Raw genomic sequence first — 22,337 nt, forward strand, 5'->3', positions numbered from 1 at the left:
AGTCTGGAGCTCTGATCCTCCTTCTGAGTCCTGGGGTCAGAGCCCTCCCTGTAGGCTGACTCTCCCTGTGTGATCCAGAGGACCCGTAATCTCAAGGACCTATGGTGTAGAGAGTCCTCCTGAGTGCTCAGCTGTCTCTGCTGTGGTTCAGAAGAGAGATGGCAGGGGTGGCTGTGACTGGACTGGAACCCTGCCTCTGGGCATGCAGTGTTCCTGCTGGCACAAACCCCTGCTGGATTCTCTGAAATTGATTGTGTTCCACTTACCCGTGATCCTGAGGACCGTGATCCCGAGGATCTATGGTATGGAGAGTCCTCCCGAGCACTCAGCTGCCTCAGCTGGGGTTCAGAAGAGAGATAGCAATCCCAAATTATAACAGAGAACTTCTACAGCTGATAAACAATTTCAGCAAAGTGGTTGGATATAAAATTAACTGAAACAAATCTATAGCCTTCCTTTATATGACTATAAGCAGGTTGAGAAAGAAATTAGGGAAGCAACACCTTTCACAATAGCTACAAATAGTGTAAAATATCTTGGTGTAACTCTTACCAAGCAAGTGAAAGACCTGTACCACAAGAACTTCAAACCCCTAAAGAAAGAAATTGAAGAAGATCTCAGAAGATGGAAAGATCTCCCATGCTCATGGATCGGTAGGATTTACATAGTAAAAATGGTCACCTTACAAAAAGCATTCTTCAGAGTCAATGCAATCCCCATCAAGATTCCAACACATTTCTTCACAGACATTTAAAGAGCAATTCACAATTTCATGTGGAAAAAAAACAATAAAAAACATGGTATCTAAAACAATTCTTAACAATAGAGGAATTTTTTGAGGAATCACTATCCTGACCTTAAGCTGTACTACAGTGTAAATGTGATAAAAACTGCATGGTATTGATAAAGACACAGACAGGTCAATAACGCAAAAAGAATTGAAGACCCAGAAATAAGACCACATAATTATGGACACTTGATCTTTGACAAAAATCCACAAACACAATGGAAAAAGATAGCATCTTCAGTAAATGGTATTGGTCTAACTGGTAGTCTATATGTAGAAAATGAAAATTGATCCATATTTATTACCTTGCACAAAGCTCAAATCCAAGTGAATCAAGGAAGGACCTCAACAAAAAACAGATACACCAAATATAATAGAAGAAAAAGTGGGAAAGGGCTTCAAACTCATTGGTACAGGGGAACATTTCCTAAACAGAACTCCAATGGCTGAGGCTTCAAGATCAATAACTGATAAATGGGACCTCATGAAACTGTAAAGCTTATGTAAAGCAAAAGACATCAACAGGACAAATTGGCAACCTACAGATTGGAAAATAAATCTTCAAGAACCCAATATCCGAATGAAGGCTAATATCCAAAATATATAAAGAACTCAAGAAACTAACCTCCAAAAAAACCCTAAATAACCCAATTAAAAGTGGAGTACAGAGCTAAACAGAGAATTCACAAGAAGTGAATCTTGAATGGCCGAGAAGCACCTAAAGAAATGGTCAAAGACCTCAGTCATCATGGAAATTCAAATCAAAACAACCCAAAGATTCTTCCTTACACCAATCAGAATGGGTAAGAACAAAACCTCAGGTGACAGCACATGCTGGTGAGGATGCAGAGAAAGAGGAACATTCCTCCATTCCTGGTGGAATTGTAAACTAGTACAACCACCCTGGAAATCAATGTGGAGGTTCCTCCTAGAATTGGAAATAGAACTACTTGAAGACTTAGCTATACCACTCTTAGTCATGTACCAAAAAATATGCCCCACAATATGAGAGGGACATGTGCTCCACGATGTTCATAGAGGCCTTACTTGAAATAGCCAGAAGCTGGAAACAATACAGATGCCCCACAATGGAAAAAGGAATACAGAAAATGTGGTTCATTTACACAATGGAATATTATTCAGTTATTAAGAATGAGGCCATCATTGGTTTTTCAGGCAAATTAATGGAACTAGAAAATATCATCCTGAGTGAGGTAACCCAGGCCCAAAAAGATATACATGATTTGTAATCATGAATCAGTGGATATTAACCAAAAAGTACAGATTACCTAGGGTATAACCAACATAACTTAAGAACCGTAACAAGCAGAAAGGTCAAGTAAGAATGCTTCAATTCCACGTAAAAGTGGGGAGAAAATAATCATAGGAGGCAGAAGGAAGGAGGAATCAGGGTAGAATTGGGGAGGGAGAGGGAAAAGAGAGGAACAGGGTCAGGTATTGGTCGCTGGGGGGAGGGGGGAAGAAAGAAGTCAAGAAGGTCAGAAGAATGAATGGAAATATGCAGCCTCAAAAGGTGGAAGGTGGAGAAATCTTCTAGTAAGTACGAGAGACCTAGGAGATCAGAGATTCTCAGGACTCAATCAAAGTGACCTTAGATGAAATGCCAAAAAGTGGGGAGAGAAAACTCAGAGTTCACCTCCAGTAGATAGACAGGATCCCAAGAGGAGGAATGAGGGTACTGTAAACCCACAGTCAAAAGTTCTTACTCCCGAAGTGTTCCTGTCTAAAACAACTGCAGGGACAAAAAGTGGAGAAGAGACTGAGGGAAAGGTGGTTCAGTGACCCCCACCTGAATGGGATCCATCTCATGGGGAGACACCAAGGCCTGACACTATTACTAATGCTATGGTGCGCTTATAGGCAGGAGCTTAGCATGGCTTTTTGAGAGGGCCTACCAGCAGCTGACTGAGACAGAAACAGGTACTTACACCCAACCATTGGACTGAAGCTGAGAACCCCTATGGTTGAATTAGGAGAAGGATAGAAGAAACTGAAGAGGAGGGTGACACCATAGGAAGACTAGCAGTCTCAACTAATCTGGATCCCTGGGAGCTCCCAGATACTGAGCCACCAACCAGGCCACATACAGGTCTGAGGACCAGAACACATATACAGCAGAAAACTGTCTGATCTGGCCTGAGTAAGAAAAGATGGGCCTAATCTTTGAGAGACTTGAGGCCCCAGGAAGAGGGGGGAGAACTGGTGGTGGGGGAGCATCCTCTCAGAGACAGGGGCGAGGAGGAATGGGATGAGGAACTGTGGGAGGAGGTGCCAGGAGGGTGGGCCATGGCTGGATTGTTAATAAATAAAACAATAATAATAACAACAACAATTATGAACTATCTGACTTGGGCACTCAGAATTAAAATTAGGTCAGGCCATCTGCGAAGTCACCTGTAGGCTTAAAATTTCAGCCATATCTTCAGCACCTGGCATTGATAGTGCTACTGAATCATGTTCTTTAGCCTTCTGGAGTAAGAAGTTATGCGCTAAATTTTTTTCAACAAAGTTTCTAAAGATAAATTTGTAAAAATACACAAATTTGCAATGACCTTCAAGGCTTAATTATACCTAGAATATTTAACACTATTTAATTTCAGATGAAAAATAAAATGTACTCTGTATTTTCATAGAAATGGGGTACTTTTATTAGTAAAAGTTAGAGTTCCTTAAGCCCATTGTAATATAACTTTCCCATTTGATATATAATATTAAGATTTGCTTTTGTCGTTTATTATTTATTATATATTTATTTATACATGTTGAATATTTATTATACATGTTGTTGTTACACATGAAATGTACACTCAAGGAATATCTTAAAACTATTATGGACTGGGTGATACAAGAAAAACTATCACCTATTTGAAGAAAAATAGATGTTTTTATTTAAACTATGGGTATTGAATGGAAGTAACTCTATTCAATGTCTGAATGACAATCCAGCAGGTTTAGCAATAGCCAGGCACATTTCTTATTTCACACTTTTTTTGTGATGAGGAATATAAGCAACACTTAGCTATACCCTCTTCTAAATTTCACACGGACTACAAGTCCCCTTTTTAAAGGCCCGGATATTACTATATGCCATTGCTGCTCAAAGTTCCAAAGTCTACTCTTAGATTCATTTACTTTCTCATGCATACACAATAGAATATCTGAACTTTTCACAAAATATGCAATAGAATCTCATTGATAACATAATCTGATTTAGTAAAAGTCCAAAAATTAGCCAAACACAGGCATCTTTGTCCATATGACAGAGGCTTCTTTCTAGGATGTCCCCCAGGTCTAGTCCTTAGCACTTGAGAGGAAGGACATTTAGTTGCCATTTACATTAATTTTTGCTTTGAATATTAATATTGATAATAGTTTAGTTAAGATATTGGCCTTGGAAACTCCTTGCTTGTCATGAAAGCAGCAAAAAATAGGAGGGAAAGAATTATCTTTTCATTTAAATGACAAATTCAGTAGGTGGTCTTTCTCAGCCCCAGCGGTTTGCTTTAGCTGCCTAGCATGTCTATTGCTTATTTCTTACTCAATTTCTTTTGAACTATTTATAGCCTTATATTTGAATGTTTTATTTACTCATTCAATTTTGAGTTTACCTAATCTATATTCTGACCTTGGCTCATTTCCCTTCGTGATTCTGGTTCCCGACCCTCAAAAAATGTGGGGCCAAAAGAATATAGCTCTCCAATTGGTATAAAATATATGATCAAACTTTCCTTTTCATATGTCTATGCAAATGCACAAAACCAGCACCGTTTCTATAGTGCAGGAAGCTAGGCATATTCTTTACAGTCTGTGTGACCCCAGGAGGAATTTCCACGACCAAAGCAAAGGAGCCCTAAGGCAGATTATAAGGGCCAGGCAGGAACAAAGAGGGACATTTCCATCCAATCCCACTGTGTGTTTGTGTCAAAAACTTGATATCTTAACAGAGGAGATTCTGCACATCTCTTCACTATGCGAAAGCTACTTTCTCAGCTGGACAGAACAATTACACACTGTCTCATTCTGAAAGGCTTTTAAAAGCATCTGTTTGGAGGTTGTTTCGAGGAATGTCACCTAGCTAAACACAGCAAAGCCTGGCCAGTTACAGATTCGCTTTTGGCCTAGGCACTAGTGTAGTCATTTTTCAGGGAAACTTGTAGGAAGAAGCATATTCACAGACAATGCTGTCAGAAGTTGTTTTTCCCAGCAGTGGAGGGACCACCGAACTCTAGGAAATAATTTCCCTGGTTATTAGAAATCTGTTTGGTGCAAGCATGAGGCTATGGATGAAGGAAGCCCCTCCCATGTCCTTTAGCACCCAGGAGAGACTATATTACAGCAAGTTCAAGGGTCTAGGTTTAGTACCTAAATCAATCACATAGTTATGGGGAAGTTATTCATTGCTGTGTGCCTTAGTGTCTCCATATAATTTTAAAGGCTTGAATATGTGAAATCATATATGGCACTTAGAATGGTACCTGGGGCAAAACATTTACTCAGTAACTATCAGTTATTTGATGTCAAATGATCAGTAACTGGATACTATCAATACATGAGAGCAAATGATCTACCTCCTGACTTAATAATGTCAATTCAACAAGAGTAGCACCTGAAGAACCAGTGAGGACCACCAGTGTTCACCGTGTAAACTGGCAAAGCAACTCAAGTAGCCATCTTAAAGAGAATATGAGACACACACATGTCCACTCTCCTAATACTGATGTATGCTGTCCTGCAAGGCATTTATACACACTCACCAGGAACACTAGAGAAAGACTCTGCATCTTATGGGAAGTTGAATAGTGAATCGGAGTGAAATGAATATAAACATTTAAGGGATGTGCTGCAGCAAGAGGAAGTGTTCTAGGAAGGCTAATCTTGTACTCATTATTAAATGGAGGCCCATGAACACTGAAGGGAGAGATGAAACATTAAATAAGACAAAATCATCTCAGATAAAAGGCATGCCGAATGAAGAGCAGGCAGATGTAAGAGAGACAGATGAAATGAAGAAGCACTGTAAAGAAGTCGAAATAAAATATCTGAATTCGTATCAGCTTTCCTAACAAAAAGGACAACTTCGACACTACATAAAATTAAGTCAATGATTATGGAAATCTCGAGAAATGTACCCAGAATACAGAGCATAAGACAAAGAGATGAGAAGATGAGAGAGAATATTCAAAATGTAAAACACAAAGGAATGAAATTATACTCATTGCCAATAGATATTTTTTGAGGAATGGATTAGACCTATTAAGACAATAAGAAATATCTTCCACCTAAATTGGACATAGAGACAAGCAGGAGGTGAAATGCCTTTTTGGGGTGGGGGTGTCTGGAGAAAGATTTAAGCTTAAAGATTGAAAGATTCTGCAACAAACTATTAAACAATATTTAAAACTAGCTTAAACGAGTTTTAAAAATATCTATTTGTTTCCTAGTCCAAAGGAAAGGGCTGTGTGCCCTCTAAAAATTAGCAACATGTTACTACCCACCTTAGTAACTCACAGAGGAAAGTGCACATTAAAGGAGGACCGAGAGGAAGGGGCAAAGACTGGCATGTAAATAAATAATATAATTGTAAAAAGGTCTCTGGTAAATTGTGCTACCATTTATTATCTTTCTAAATTATTTCTTTCATTTAAATATAATCGACTGACAATCTGCAGATAGAGAGATTCATATACACAATCTGATTAACACCAAGTGACAAGATCTTTTTAAGAAATATTGGTTGAATACTTGTTTAAAGATTAATCACTCAATAAACAAATGAGCATCAATTTGTTTGGAATGTCATAACAAAATAACACAGATAAGTATCTTAAAACAAATTCAATGTCTTCTGTTGATCTGGAAATCTAATACCATAGTATTGTTAGTTCATTGCTTCGCTAGATGTTGTCTTTAGTTTGCTGGTGACCATTTACCCTGCTTCTTCCTGCTCTCCTTATCCACATCTATATCATTTCTCATAAGTCCATCAGTACATCAAATCAAGACGAATTTAATCATCCCACTTCAATATAGATAACTCTTTGTAAACCTTAGCAAAACTACAGTTAGGTTCTGAAATACTGGGAGTTAAATATTTAATACATGGATATTAGGTAACATAATTTAGTCCACAATACTTTAAGTAGAAAAAAAGAAATGTTTTTATCAGATTTCCAGATCATGTCATAGGCCAAAAGCATGAGAGCATTCATCCTTGGTATTATGGAGCAAAACAATCTTATATTCTAACCATTACATATACAACCATTCTATAACACATCTAACATTTTTAAAATTTTCAAACATTTAATTGTTTATAATATTTGATATTATTGATCAAGACATAGAATCCAAAATTCTATGAAGGAAGCAGGAAATGAAAAATTTGTATAAAATGTATAGGTATGGACACATTAAAAAAAAACAAAGAAAGTAGAAATATTGTAATACAATAAAACAATTATAATCTTCAACTAAATTTACAAAACTAGAAAGTATATGCATGAGAATAATACATGCTATCATTGATAATGCCTCTATTTTTACTTTACAAATGTAACCCCACTGAAGATATTAGAAAGGAAACACAATCCAAAAGAGGTTAACTGCACCTATGAAAACACTGGCAAGAAACACATACCAATAAAACAAAAGGGAAGGAATCTCTCTCTCTCTCTCTCTCTCTCTCTCTCTCTCTCTCTCTCTCTCTCTCTCTCTCTCACACACACACACACACACACACACACACACACACANCACACACACACACACACACACACACACACACATACATACATACACACACATGCATACACACACACACACATGCATATACACAAAGAGCACCACTACCATCATCACCAACACAACAACATAACAGGTATTGACATCCACTGGCCATTAATAACTCTCAATATCAATAGACTCAGTTCCCTATTAAAAAGACACAGAATAACAGAATGGATATAAAAACAGGATGCATCCTTCTGGTGTATATAAGAAGCAGAACTCAATATCAAAGACACATAATACTAAATAGTAAAGGGTTGGCAAAAGGAAATGGTCCTAAGAAGTAAGAATGTGTAGTCATTATGACACCTAACAAAATAGACTTTAAATCAAAAATCAATCAAAATGACAAGGAAGGGCACTTCATACTCCTCAAGGAAAAATTCACCAAGATGACATTTCAATCCTTGATATCTATGCCAAAAAACCAAGTATATCCACATTTATAAAGGAAACATTACTAAAGCTTAAATAATATATCAGCCTTGATCTATCAATAGTAGGAGACTTCAGTACCACACTCTCAACAATGAACAGGTTATTCAAAAAATAAAATGGGAAAAATTGTAACTAACAGACATTATGAAGCAAATGGATATAAGATATATCTACAGAACATTTCATACACACTCAAAAGATTTTAACTTCTTCTCAGCACCCATAAACCTTTGTCCAAAGTTAACCACATGCTCTGTCACAAAGCAAATCCTGACAGGTACAAGTAAATTGAAATAACCCCCTACATCCTATCAGAACATCATGGATTAAAGCTGGATTTCAACAATAGAAACAACCATAAGTTTAAACTCATGGCAACTAAACAACTGTTTACTGAATGACAACTGGGTCAAGGTAAAAATAAAGAATGAAAATTAAAGTTAAAGGCTTTCTGGATTTAATGAAAATGAATTCACAACATATTCAGACTTAAGGGGCACGGAAAGATGATGTTAAAAGAAAGTCCATAGCCTTATGTGTCTACATAAAGAAATTGGAGAGGTCTCATACTAACAGTTTAACAACACAACTGAATGCTCTAGAAAGGGAGGAGGAAGAGGAGGAAGAAGAGGAACAGGAGGAGGAGGAGGAGGAGGAGGAGGAGGAAGAAGAAGAGCAGGGGCAGGGGCAGGAGCAGGAGCAGGAGCAGGAGCAACAACAAGAACACAAAGAATCAATGAGACAAAAACTGGTTCTTTGAGAAAATAAATAAATAAAATGGCAACCTATTGAATGGGAATCGATTCTGAGCAAATTCAACTTCATTTCTGAGATAAAGCTAATATCCAAAATACATAAAGCATTTAAAGAACTTGACATCAATAATCCAAATAATCAAATTTAAAAGGGGGTTACAGATCTCACCTTCCAGGTCTCTGGTTCATTCTGGAAGTTCCCCCCCACCCTTCTACCTCCTGAGGTTGCCTGTTTCAATTCTTTCTGCTGGTACTCAGGGCTTCAGTCCTTTTCCCTCATCCAATACTAGATCAGGTTCTCCTCCCACCACCCCAACACCCCACCTCATCCACTTTCCCTCTCAGGTCCCTCCCTCCCCACTTGTGATGCTTTCTTCTCCCTCCCAAGTGGGATTGAGGTGTCCTCACTTGGACCCTTCAGTTAGTTGACCTTTTTAAGTTCTATGGATTGTATCTTGAACTATATGTTTTTTTTTCTTTTCTTTTTTCTTTTTTCCTTTTTGGTTAATATACACTTATTAGTGAGTACATATGATGCATATCCTTTTGGGTCTGAATTGCCTCACTCAGGATGATTATACTTAATAGCTGAGTAGTTCTCCATTGTGTAAATGAACCACATTTTCTGTATTCATTCTTTTGTTGTGGGACATCTAGGTTTTTTCCAGTTTTTGGTTATCACAAATAAGGCCACTATGCACGTAGTGAAACATTTGCCCCTGTGGCATGGTGGGCATCTTTTGGGTATATTGTCAAGAGTGGTATAGCTGCGTCTTCAGGTAGATCTATTGCCAATTTTCTGAGAAACCTCCAGATTGATTTACAGAGTGGTTGCACCAGTTTGCAATCCCACCAGCAATGGAGGAGTGTTCCTCTTTCACCACATCCTCTCGAACATGTTTTGTCACCTGATGTTTTGACCTTAGCCATTCTGACTGGTATAAGGTGGAATCTCAGGGTCGTTTTGATTTGCATTGCTCTGATGACTAAGGACTTTGAACATTTCTTTAAGTGTTTGTCAGGCATTTGAGATTCCTCATTTATGAATTCTCAACCTACTCAGAACCAGTTAGAAGTGTTTTGATTTAATGTTTCCAGCGACAATACAAAAGTACTTAACAAACAATGTAGAGGTGGAATTACCTCGTTGTTTTTTAGAGATGTCAGACATGGTTGTTTGACCTCAAGCACTTGGGAAGAGCAAGAGGCAACAAGACCACTGGCATAGGAAATCCATTACCTCTCACTGCAGACAGAACGCTGAGTAGAGAATGGGACCAAGAAATCATCTTCACAAGCATATGTCAAGTGACCTACTTCCTCTGGTCAGGTTCCATCTCCTATAGCTTTCACTACATTCAAAATACATTCTATAGTTGAGGTATCAGGGCAATTTTATAATCAAACTATAGATGAAACGTTCTGGGCTCAAAATAGGTTTTCCTCAACACCTCTAATCTGAAAATCTGAACTCTCTAGGTCTGGTAGCTCTATGTACAATGTAACAAATTTCATGCTTATTTCATGCACAAAATTCTTTTTTTTTAATTAGGTATTTTCTTTGTTTACATTTCAAATGTTATCCCAAAAGTTCTCTATTCCCTCCCCACGCCCTGCTCCCCTACCCACCCACTCCCACTTCTTGGCCCTGGCATTCCCCTGTACTGGGACATATAAAGTTTGCAAGACCAAGGGGCCACTTTTCCCAATGATGGCCGANTAGGCCATCTTCTGCTACATATGCAGCTAGAGACAGGAGCACTGGGAGTACTGGTTAGTTCATATTGTTGTTCTACCTATAGGGTTGCAGAGCCCTTCAGTTCCTTGGGTACTTTCTCTAGCTCCTCCATTGGCGACCCTGTGTTCCATCCAATAGATGACTGTGAGCATCCACTTCTGTATTTGCCAGGTACTAGCATAGATAGCCTCACATGAGACAGCTATATTAGGGTCCTTTCAGCAAAATCTTGCTGGCATGTACAATAGTGTCTGCATTTGGTGGCTGATTATGGGATGGATTCCCAGGTGGGGTAGTCTCTGGATAGTCTATCCTTTTGTCTTAGCTCCAAACTTTGTCTCTGTAATTCCTTTCATGGGTATTTTGTTCCCTATTCTAAGGAGGAACGAAGTATCCACATGATGGTCTTCCTTCTTCTTGATTTTCTTGTGTTTTGCCAATTGTACCTTGTGTATTATAAAGTAGTACTATGTCCAATTTTCTGAGGAACCGCCAGACTGATTTCCAGAGGTGTTGTACAAGCTTGCAATCCCACTAGCAATGGAAGAGTGTTCTTCTTTCTCCACATCCTTGCCAGCATCTGCTGTCACCTGAGTTTTTGATCTTAGCCATTCTGACTGGTGTGAGGTAAAATCTCAGGGTTGTTTTGATTTGCATTTCCCTGATGGCTAAGGATGTTGAACATTTTTTCAGGTACTTCTCAGCCCTTTGGTATTCCTCAGTTGAGAATTCTTTGTTTAGCTCTGTACCCCATTTTTTAATGGGGTTTTTTGAGTTTCTGGAGTACAGCTTCCTGAGCTCTTTGTATATATTGGATATTAGTCCTCTATCAGAATTAGGATTGGTAAAAATCCTTTCCCAATCTGTTGGTGGCCTTTTTGTCTTATTGATAGTGCCTTTTGCCTTACAGAAGCTTTGCAGTTTTATAGGGTCCCATTTGTCAATTCTTGATTTTTGCAGCACAGGCCATTGCTGTTCTGTTTAGGAATTTTTCTCCTCATGCACAAAATTATTAACAACCATATACAAAGTTGCCATCAGAGTGTGTCTAAAGCATATGTGTGTGCAAGTGTTCCAAACTCGAGAAATAAAGAGCAGAAATACAAAAATCCCAAGCCTTTTGAATAAAGGCTTTATAATCTGTATTACTCAGTCAGACTCAAGCCCCTGAATTCCATTTCTTAATTATTTCACAATTTGTTTTCTGCTCTTATTCTTTATTACTATCATCCAAGCTTTTAACTTTATCATCTCTTGTATGAATTACTGGATATCTTATTTTTGTATGTCTTTTTGTTTGCTTGTTTGGTTGGTTGGTTTTTCGAGACAGGGTTTCTCTGTATAGCCCTGGCTGTTCTGGAATTCACTTTGTAGACCAGGCTGGCCTCAAAGTCAGAATTCTTCCTGCCTCTGCCTCCCGAGTGCTGGGATTAAAGGCATGTGCCACCACACCTGGCTTTTATATGTTTTTTTTTTTACCCATAATTCCAGACTTTAAACCCACTTACCTACATTAAAACAGTTTTCCTAAAATCCAAGGACTACCATTTAAACTGGGGTTTCAATTCTTGCTATATCTTCCAGCATTTAACATGATGCTACTTATCTTTTATTGTGTAATATTGGTACTCTTCACTTTGCAAAATATAATATTAATCTCAGTAAGTTTACTGCCTACTTAAGATGCTATCCTAATATGTGCCTGGATCTGTTCCTGTGCCACATCTCTGAATGACCAGATCCTGCCTGGAAAGAGCAGGTCTCCCAGAAGTGCTGACACACCTGAGAGTATAGCTCTCTATACCCAGGTCCCACCTAGAGAGAGAGCTGGTCACCTAAGAGTGATGAACACCTCAGAGCACAGGTGAAACCACCACTTCTGCTCAAATTCCTGACTAAAGAGGGACCTGCCCAGAGCCATCAGGACACAGGAACCAAGGTACAGCCTGGGATCCTGTGCCATCTCTCTCCATACCCAAATTCCCCTGTGAGAGACTTGATCTCCCAGGAGTGCTGACACACAGGCTTACAGGCAGGAGAGACAAGAAATAATCAGAAACAGTAAGACCAGCTAACACCAGAGAAAACCAGACAGCGAGAGCCATGTGTACCTCAAGACATGAGAAAAGCAAGACTCTGATTTAAAATCACATCTCATGGTGATGATAGAGAACTTTAAGAAGGACATACATAACCCCCGTAAAGAAATACAGGAGAACACGGGTAAACAGAAACCCTTACAGTAGAAACACAAAAAAAAATTCCCTTAAAGAGTTACAGGAAAACACAATCAAACAGGAGAAGGAACTGAACAAAACCATCCAGGATCTAAAATGGAAATAGAAACAATAAAGAAATCACAAAAGGACACATCCCTGGAGATAGAAAACCAAGGAAAGAAGTCAGTAGCCATAGATGTAAGCATCACCAACAGAATATAAAAGATAGACAAGAGAATCTCAGGTGCAGAAGATACCAAAGAAAGCATTGACACAATGGTCAAAGAAAGTGAAGATTCCCAACATAAAGGACCAGTAAATATCTTCAACAAAATTATTGAGGAAAACTTTCATAACCTAAAGACAGAGATGCAAATAAACATACAGGAAGCCTATAGAACTCCAAATAGATTGGGCAAGAAAAGAAATTCTTCCTGCCACATAATCGTCAAAACACCAAATGCACAAAATAAAGAATCTTAAGCAGCAAGGTATAAAGGTCAAATAACATATAAAGACAGACCTATCAGAGTTACACCAGACTTCTCACCAGAGACAATAAAAGTTAGAAGATCCTGGGCAGATGTCATATGAGAACACAAATGCCAACCCAGGCTACTATACCCAGCAAAACTCTCAATTAACGTAAATGGAGAAACAACTATGGTCTATGACAATACCAAATTTACACAATATCTTTCCACAAATCCAACCATACAAAGGATGATAGATGAAAAACTCCAACATAAGGAGAGAAACTACACTCTAGAAAAGCAAGAAAGTAATCTTCTTTCAACAAACCCAAAAGAAGATAACTATGTAAACATAACTCCACCTCTAAAAACAAAATGATAGGAAGCAGCAATCACTATTCCTTAATATGTTTTAAAAATCAATGGACTCAATTCCCCAACAAAAAGACATGGACTAACAGACTGAATACATAAACAGGACTCAGCATTTTGCTGCATACAGAGACGAACCTCAGTGACAAAGACAGACACTACCTCAACCTCAGAGTAAAAGGCTTTAAGACAATTTTCCAAGCAAATGAACACAAGAAACAAGCTGGAGTAGACATTATAATAGCGAATAAAATTGACTTTTAACTAAAAGTTATCAAAAAAGATAAAGAAGGACACTTCATACACATCAAAGGAAAAGTCTAACAAGATGAACTCTGAACATCTATGCTCCATATGCAAGGGTACTAACATTCAAAAAGGAAACTTTACTAAAGCTCAAATCACACATTGCAACTCACCCAATAATAGTGGGAGAAATCAACACCCAATTCTCATCAATGAACAGATAATGGAAACAGAAACTCAACAAAGACCCAGTGAAACTAACAGAAGTTATGAAACAAATAGATTTAACAGATATCTATAGGATATATTATCCTAAAACAGAAGAATATTCCTTCTTCTCAGTACCTCATGGTTCCTTCTCCAAAATTGACTATATAATCAGTCACAAACAGGTCTCAAAAGATACAAGAATATTGAAATAATCCCATGCATCCTATCATAAGTATGGGCTAATATAGTTCTTCAATAACAGCAAAACCAACAGAAAGCCCACATACATACACATAGAAGCTGAACAATGTTCTACTCAATGATAACTTAGTCAAGGAAGAAATAAAGAAAGAAAGTAGAGACTTTTTAGAATTTAATGAAAATGAAAACACAACATACCCAAACTTATGGGACACAATGAAAGCAGTGCTAAGAGGTAAACTCATAGTTCTGAGTTCCTCTAAAAAGAAACTGTATATAACATACATTAGCAGTTTAACAGCACATCTGAAATCTCTAGAACAAAAAGAAGCAAATATACCCAAGAAAAGTAGATGGTAGTTAATAATCAAACTCGTTGCAAAATTAACCAAATAGAAACAAAAAGAACCAACAAAACCAAGAGCTGGTTCTTTGAGAAAATCAACAAGATAGATAAACCCTCCACCAGAATAACCAGAGGGCATAGAGACAGTATCCAAATTAACAAAATCAGAAATGAAAAGGGAGACATAACAACAGTATCTGAGGAAATTTAAAAAAGAAAAAACATCATTTCCTACTATAAAAGCCTATACTCAACAAAACTGAAAAATCTGGATGAAATGGACAGTTTTCTGGACAGATACCAGGTATCAAAGTTAAATTAGGATCAGATATACCATCTAAACAGTCCCATAACCCCTAAAAAATAGAAGCAGTCATTAAAAGTCTCCCAAATAAACTAACAAACAAAAAAGCCTAGGACCAGATGGTTTACTACAGAATTCTTTCAGATCTTCAAAGACCTAATGCCAATACTCTTCAAACTACTTCACAAAATAGAAGCAGAAGGAAGACTACCAAATACGTTCTACTAAGTCACAGTTATGCTTATACCTAGACCACAGAAAGACCCAACAAAGAAAATGAATTTCAGACCAAACCAAATCTAAGAACACATCAAAACAATCATTCACATGATCAACTAGATTTCATCCCAGGGATGCAGGAATGGTTTAATATATGGAAAGCCATCCATGTAATCCACTACATAAACAAACTCAAAGGAAAAAAAACACATGATCATCTCATTAGATGCTACAAAGAATTTGACAAAACTCAACATCCCATCATGTTTAAAGCCTTGGAATTTAATGCCCTTACCTAAACATAATAAAAGCAATATACAGCAAAACAGTAGCCAACATCGAATTAAATGGAGAGAAATTTGAATCCCACTAAAACTAGGGACTAGACAAGTCTGCCCATTCTCTCCCTACCTATTCAATATAGTATTTGATGTCCTAGCCAGAGCAATTAGACAACAAAAGGAGATAGATCAAAGTGATACAAATCAGAAAGGTAGCTTAAGCAATATGTAAGTTACATGCCATGAAACTTGTCAAGCCTAGACTTAGATTTCCTCCTACGTTCTTAGGAAGCCTCTTAGAAGTCTCTGTGCTTGTGACCTGCACTACACCTCTCTCTCCATTTCTTTTTCACATCTCATCTTCCATGATGCTTTCATACTTCAAACATTTCTGGTATTGGTAATCTAATGGGTCCTTCAAAGGACAAATACATAGAACCACTAGTCCTAATTAACTTCAATTTCAGTTTTCTTCTGAGAATCAAGGCAGTTTATTCCACTTGAGACGTAAATAGCTAATAAACTAGAACGTATATCTACTCAAAATGTAATTGGCTTTTCAACTTCTTAAGAGATTACAAAAACTCATGTGTCCCCTGATTTGAAAGAAATCTACAAAGCTCATGGAAACATCAAATTTCAGAAGAGTTTATTAAAGGAACACTGATTTGTTTTGTTTTGTTTTGTTCTTTGTTTTTCGTTTTGTTTTATTTTATGGAGATCCCTTATAGCAGTGATCTTGGAACTTTGACTCTATAAATTGTATAATAGAGTATATTTGATTGGCTTAGACCTGACTTTATATACTTGGAAATTCAAACACATGTTCATTTGTGTTACTGGAGAATATACATGCATATATGGAGTTCAATTTCTCTGCAAACATTGATTTATAATCTATTTCAATATATACCTATATCTTCACCATTCTTTAGTTTTCCATATTTGTCATGTATTACATTCTGTGATGGGTTCATATTAAACTTTCTACTAGAAGGATTGACATTAGTTATGTGATAGAATCGTTGCAGCTCTTTAGATATATAACTACTGTGCCATTTTGATGTAATTCTGTATAAATTTCAAACACTTCTATTTAACATAATCAAGTGGTATGAAATCTTCCTTTTAAATGGCAAGTATACAGTACTGCTCAATTGGCACTTAGCCACAGCCCTTTTACAATATGCACAATAGCTTCCAGCAGGGAGATTTTTAAGGACCATCCTTTGAAAGCACAAACTCACACATGTACAATCAGGAGACTCAAGGTTCTATCTCTATCTCCCTTTGAGATGTTATTTAGCTAATGTACAAATGTTACAGCTAAGCAGTTAAAAAAAAAAAAAAAACCAGGCCATGAAGGTACATATGGTTTTGATATCCTCTTGACTAACGTCTTCACCTCCTAATAATACATAAAATAATATCTAGAATGAATTTGGATTAATTTCATTATGTTGGCATTTTCTGCCTTTTGAAAAGGCTGGCAATAATCATTGAAAAATGTAATTTTTCATAGAGGAAGAGCACCATGGAGTGGCTATGCACTCAGTGATATAGCTTGATTATATAATACTCAGTGTCTATGCCAGATGATAATTGTGTCATCAGCTTCTGGCATTTGCCATTGTAGCAAAGGACATACAATCCAGTATTATTCATCTCTACAGCACACTCCTGAGAGATGAAGATTGGCTCTTATCTAACCTTGCAGTGTACAGTACCTGCATACTTGGAAAAACTATTTAAATGAATGGATTAATAATTTCACGTTAAAAGTGATTCTCTAGAGAATCCAACGCGATCTGACTATCAAGGGCAGTGTGGACTGTACATCCAAAATGGTCAGCACTCTCGATCCCATTTTCTCCAGCTGTCTCTTCATTGTTCCTCATCTTCATTGTTTCCATCTCCCTGATTCAATTTGCTTATCCTACTGAGAATGTATGAAAGTAGGAGAGATATAGAAAATATCCAAATTGATCTTGTTTAACTTATGTATTAAAAAGTCTTAAATTCTGTAAATCAACAAACAGAAACAAAAAAACAGAACAAACAACAACAAAATCCCACTGTTTCCAAGCTATTGAGCTTGAAGGTTTTGTTTCTTTTCCTACATGACTAGTCATGGGGGGATCATGTTATCATGTGTATTTCTCTTGTTGTGGTTTCCAACTTTCATTACTATACTTGATTGTTAAAAGCTCAGAATTTGAATGTCTCTAAGCAAATGCCACTTGCCCATTTTCTCCTTTCATTCTTTCACTGCTCTGCTTTAAAATCATTCCATGGCACTGTTCGTACTGTAGCAAGCAAGGGATTCTGAAAATGGGATTTGGAAAATGATTAGCCCACTTGCACTTGATGGATGCAAAACTCAAGTGAAGTATTGTTTCTAGGGTGTATTGCAATGGTAGGAGATCACTCCAGTTCTAATTTATCATTAATACTTTCGTCAAAGGAGCTGGTGAGGGAATGGTACTTATTTAACTCAATTATACTAAATATTAAGATTAAAATGTTCACCCTATAGGAGGAACAACAATATGAACTAACCAGTATCCCCCAGAGCTGTGTCTCTAGTTGCATGTGTAGCAGAGGATGACCTAGTCGGCCATCAACGGGAGGAGAGGCCCTTGGTCTTGCGAAGATCATATGCCCCAGTACAAGGGAATGCCAGGGCCAGGAAGCCGAAGTGGGTGGGTTGGAGAGCAGGGACGGAGGAGGGGATAGGGGGCTTTGGGGATAGCATTTGACATGTAAATGAAGAAAATATCAAATAAAAAAGATTAAAATGTTCTTTTTGGTTATTTATTTATTTATTTATTTATTTATTTATTATTTATTCACGCTATATCCCAATCGCAGGCTCCCTCCTCTCCTCCCAGTCCCTCCTTTAAATTTTTCTCTTCCCATTATCTCCTCTCCTTCACATCAGAGAAGAAGTCCCTCCCCCCCGCCCCACAGTTACCACTCCACCTGGGGACATCTAGTTCCGACAGGACAAAGTGAGGCCTAAGAAAGCAGTCCAGTTAGGAGAAGGGCATCCCATGAAAGGCAACAGAATCAGAGACAGATTCTGCTCGAATTATTAGGAGACCCACATGAAGATCAAGCTGTGCATCTGCTACAAATGTGTAGGGGGCCTAAGTCCTGTCTTTGCATGACCTCTGGTTGGTGGTTCTGCCTTTGTGAGACCCCTTGGGCTCAGGTTAGTTGAGGTCTATTGGTCTTTTTCTGTTGTCCTTGACACCTCCGGCTTTCTCAATTCCATCTCCCACACTTCTATAGGACACCCCAAGATCCTCCTGATGTTTGTCTGTTGGTCTCTACATCTGTTCCCACCTGCTGTTGGATAAAGCCTCTCAGGAGACAGTAACACTTGGTTCCTCTCTGCAAGCATAGCAGAATACCATTAATAGCGTCCTGGCTGCACCAACATGAGACCCATTCCATGTGAGAGAGTTAAAATGCTCTTAGTGGGTAAATCCTTGCAATGGACTCAGATACTTTTAATTGATTATAATCCCCTCATTAAAACACATTTCTCTTAGTTCAATTCTAGGTTAGCAAGAATTTAAAATTTGTTTCTCCTACATGTATTCAAATGTGAGAAAATTTAGATGGGAAAGAGTTATTTGGAAAAGTGACTTGTGCCCTCCAAAGCTGTCTTTCCATGTTACTGTGTGCTAGCAATAAATTGAAATCTAAATAGAAAGGAAATACAAGAATTCAGCATAATTATTCCCCAAACCATAAGTAAATGCAGAATAGTCATACATGAGCAGATATTTAGAATTTTGTGGGCCCCATATGTAGCCTCCTTTTCAACCTCTTCATTAACAGCCTTTTAGTGCTCTTGTTGGTAGAGGCAATGCACATGGGTATTATATCCCAGACTATGCTTTGGTACTTAATAGCAATTTAAAACTCTCACATAAGATTAATATTGTGTAAGGGTAATGGAAACTGGCAATCTGCCACCAATGACTTTTGCAATGTCTAGATGTAGGCAATCAACAGTTCTAAATATTACAATGGAATAAATTTTGAAGACTTTGCCATGATTTGAACTTTTTATTTTCTCCTTAATTAGCAAGTGATTGCTTACTTCAAAATTAAGTGCAGAACTCAACTTTCTTGTGGAAATACCATTCACTTATTTATTAAAAAAGAAAAGATAGAAGGGGCATGTCTTGATACTCTTGCTTTTAATTTTTATCTTTCATATACACATATTGAGATTTTATTCATAGAAACAAGATACTCCTCTTCATATACTTTCAGATTAAAGTTGCCAGTCTTTTATGTCTTAAATACATGCCTTTGAATAATGAAAAAAATGCTAACTAGCCTAATTTGCTTCTTCTACTCTAAAATCCTATTGTTAAAACAAGAACTGTTAATTAGTTAGAACTAATTGCTTTAAACCTGGTTAGAACCAAATTATTGGTTACTTCACCATTTGAAGTCCAAAAGTAGTTTAAATCATTAAAAATCATCTGCACTGACAAATCTCAAGCCAAGTTTTAGGTGGAAGCATTCCAATGTCCAGACTTATTCAATTTTAAAGCTTACACTTTTACCTTTAAATTTCAGAGTTTAACACTGATGCAATACGCTTTAAAGGAGCTGCAGTATAGTAAAATATATTTACTTTATTATAAGGCAAAATCCATCATTCCATTCCAAGAGGATATAGCTTCAAGAAAGTTATAAAGTCCAATACTTATATGCCATTGACATCATCAAGTTGTATTGTACCATTGTAGCCTGTCAACCTAAGGGATTCTGCCTGATATCACAGGTTTTCAAAATTGTTTCTAGTTCTCTTTGAGATAGAGACCAAAGATAAAATAATGTCTGAATGTCAAATAAATAAATCACCCAAAATGATTAATTGTAAAAATGAAATGTTCCTTCTCTTTTGGTCTTACCCACTGATGATAATGTCAGTTTAAATATCATTGTTCTAAGTTTCCTACCATAGCAGATCCTACAAGTATGTTTGCTGCCAGTTACAACAAACCTTTTAAGTAGTAATTTAAGTCTCCAAAGTTAAATATTGTTGGGTTTTCATTTTGAACTCGAATAAGTGTTTGAGTTGGCTCAGTAAAGGGTAGAGTTTTTTTTTCTTTTCTACTCTTACTGAGTCATATTTCGAGGGCCTACTTAAGTGAACATGACTTTTAACTGCTAAAAGACAAACAAACAGAACGTTGAATAAGTATAAAACAAATGCATTCTCCAGGTATGGCTTAAAATTTTTCCTTATGAATTTGTTTACAGTCACTGTTATATCTCAGGAGCAACGTTACTCCTTAAGATTTTGTAAAACAGTATTCTGTGTCTAAAATTCCAGAATTTTTTCAATTTATCCCGCTGTCAATGATTTTAGGAAGATCATTTCCTCTGTATATATGCTATTTTGATTTGTTGAGATATATGCGAATCTTTATCTACATAGATGCAGAGGAAGAGAGAAATGACTTATTCATATAGCAGTAAATTTTATAATTGTCCTTTGAATAAATCAAGTATGCTATCGAATATCTTTTCTCTAATAGCTACAAGAGTAGACAGGGCAAGTGACTAGGGTCATATGTACTTGTAGTGATTTTGTTAGGATACAGAAAGATAACTACAGTATCTTTTTAGATGAGGCAAAGCAATTTGCTCTACACTTATGGCAGTATAAAAATATTCACTCTCATCATATCTTGGAACAAAAGAGATTATGAAATATTTCTGCTCTCAAAAATATGTACTGAGTCAAAAAAGAAATTACTTAGGAATGGATCAGTAATGGACTCCCTTCTAAGGAGAACTGGTCCCTGTAAGAGTTCCCTAATAATATAAAAGAAGAATTAGCTCTTTGACTAATTGATTCTGAAGAAATGGGCACATAACTTAATTAACTAATGAATGAATTGACTGACGACATTTAGCTGAAAAGGAAACAAAACCAATTAAGGAGATTTACTTATTAGTATAAAACAGAAAACAGTTAGTTTTCAAGGTAGCAAATCTCACTTTTGTTAAGTGTTTAGAATGGACTGCAGAGGCTCATACATCTGGTCCCTGGTGATTGGGACTGTTTTTGTGAAGAAATTAGGAGGTGTGAGCATGTTGAGAGTGTGCCACTAGGATGGACTTTGAGGTTTCGAAAGTCCACAGTAGGTCCAGGCCCTCTCTCTGCCACCAACTTGCAGATCAGAATGTAAGATCCAGTACCATACCTGCTTATCTACTGCTATATTTCCTACCGTGGTGGCTATGGACTCAGGTCTGAAATTGTTTAAGTGTGTCTGAAGTGGATGCTCACAGCCATCCATTGGACTAAGCATAGGGTCCCCAGTGAAGCAGCTAGAGAATGGACCCAAGGAGCTGAAGGGGTCTGCAGCCCCATATGAGGAACAACAATATGAACTAATCAGTACTCCTAGAGCTCCCAGGGATTAAACCACCAACCAAACCAGCTGCATATGTAGCAGAGGATGACTTTATCTGGCATCAATGGGAGAGGTCCTTGGTCCTGTGAAGGCTCTATGCTCCAATGAAGGGGAATACCAGCATCAGGAAAAGGGAGTGGATGGGTTGGTGAGCAGGGGGGAGGGCGGGAGGGGATAGGGGGTTTTTGGAGGAGAAACCAGGAAAGGGGATAACATTTGAAATGTAAATAAAGAAAATATCTAATTAAAAAATATTTCTGTTCATAAATTGCCTTGATCATAGACACTTTTTACAGCACTAGAAAAGTAACTAAGTAAAGGTCTTGCAAGTTATCCTTTCTCTGGAATTATTTCACTTAGGCATGCACAAAAGCCATTTGCCTCGATATACTATAGCATAAGTTAAGCTGAAATGCAAAGTAAAATACATAAAAATGTAAGCGCTCTTTCGTGTGTTAAAGGAGAAATTTACAAAAAGTACCAAAT

This window comes from Mus pahari, chromosome 2 (assembly GCF_900095145.1).
Source record: "Mus pahari chromosome 2, PAHARI_EIJ_v1.1, whole genome shotgun sequence".
Classification (NCBI taxonomy): Eukaryota; Metazoa; Chordata; class Mammalia; order Rodentia; family Muridae; genus Mus; species Mus pahari.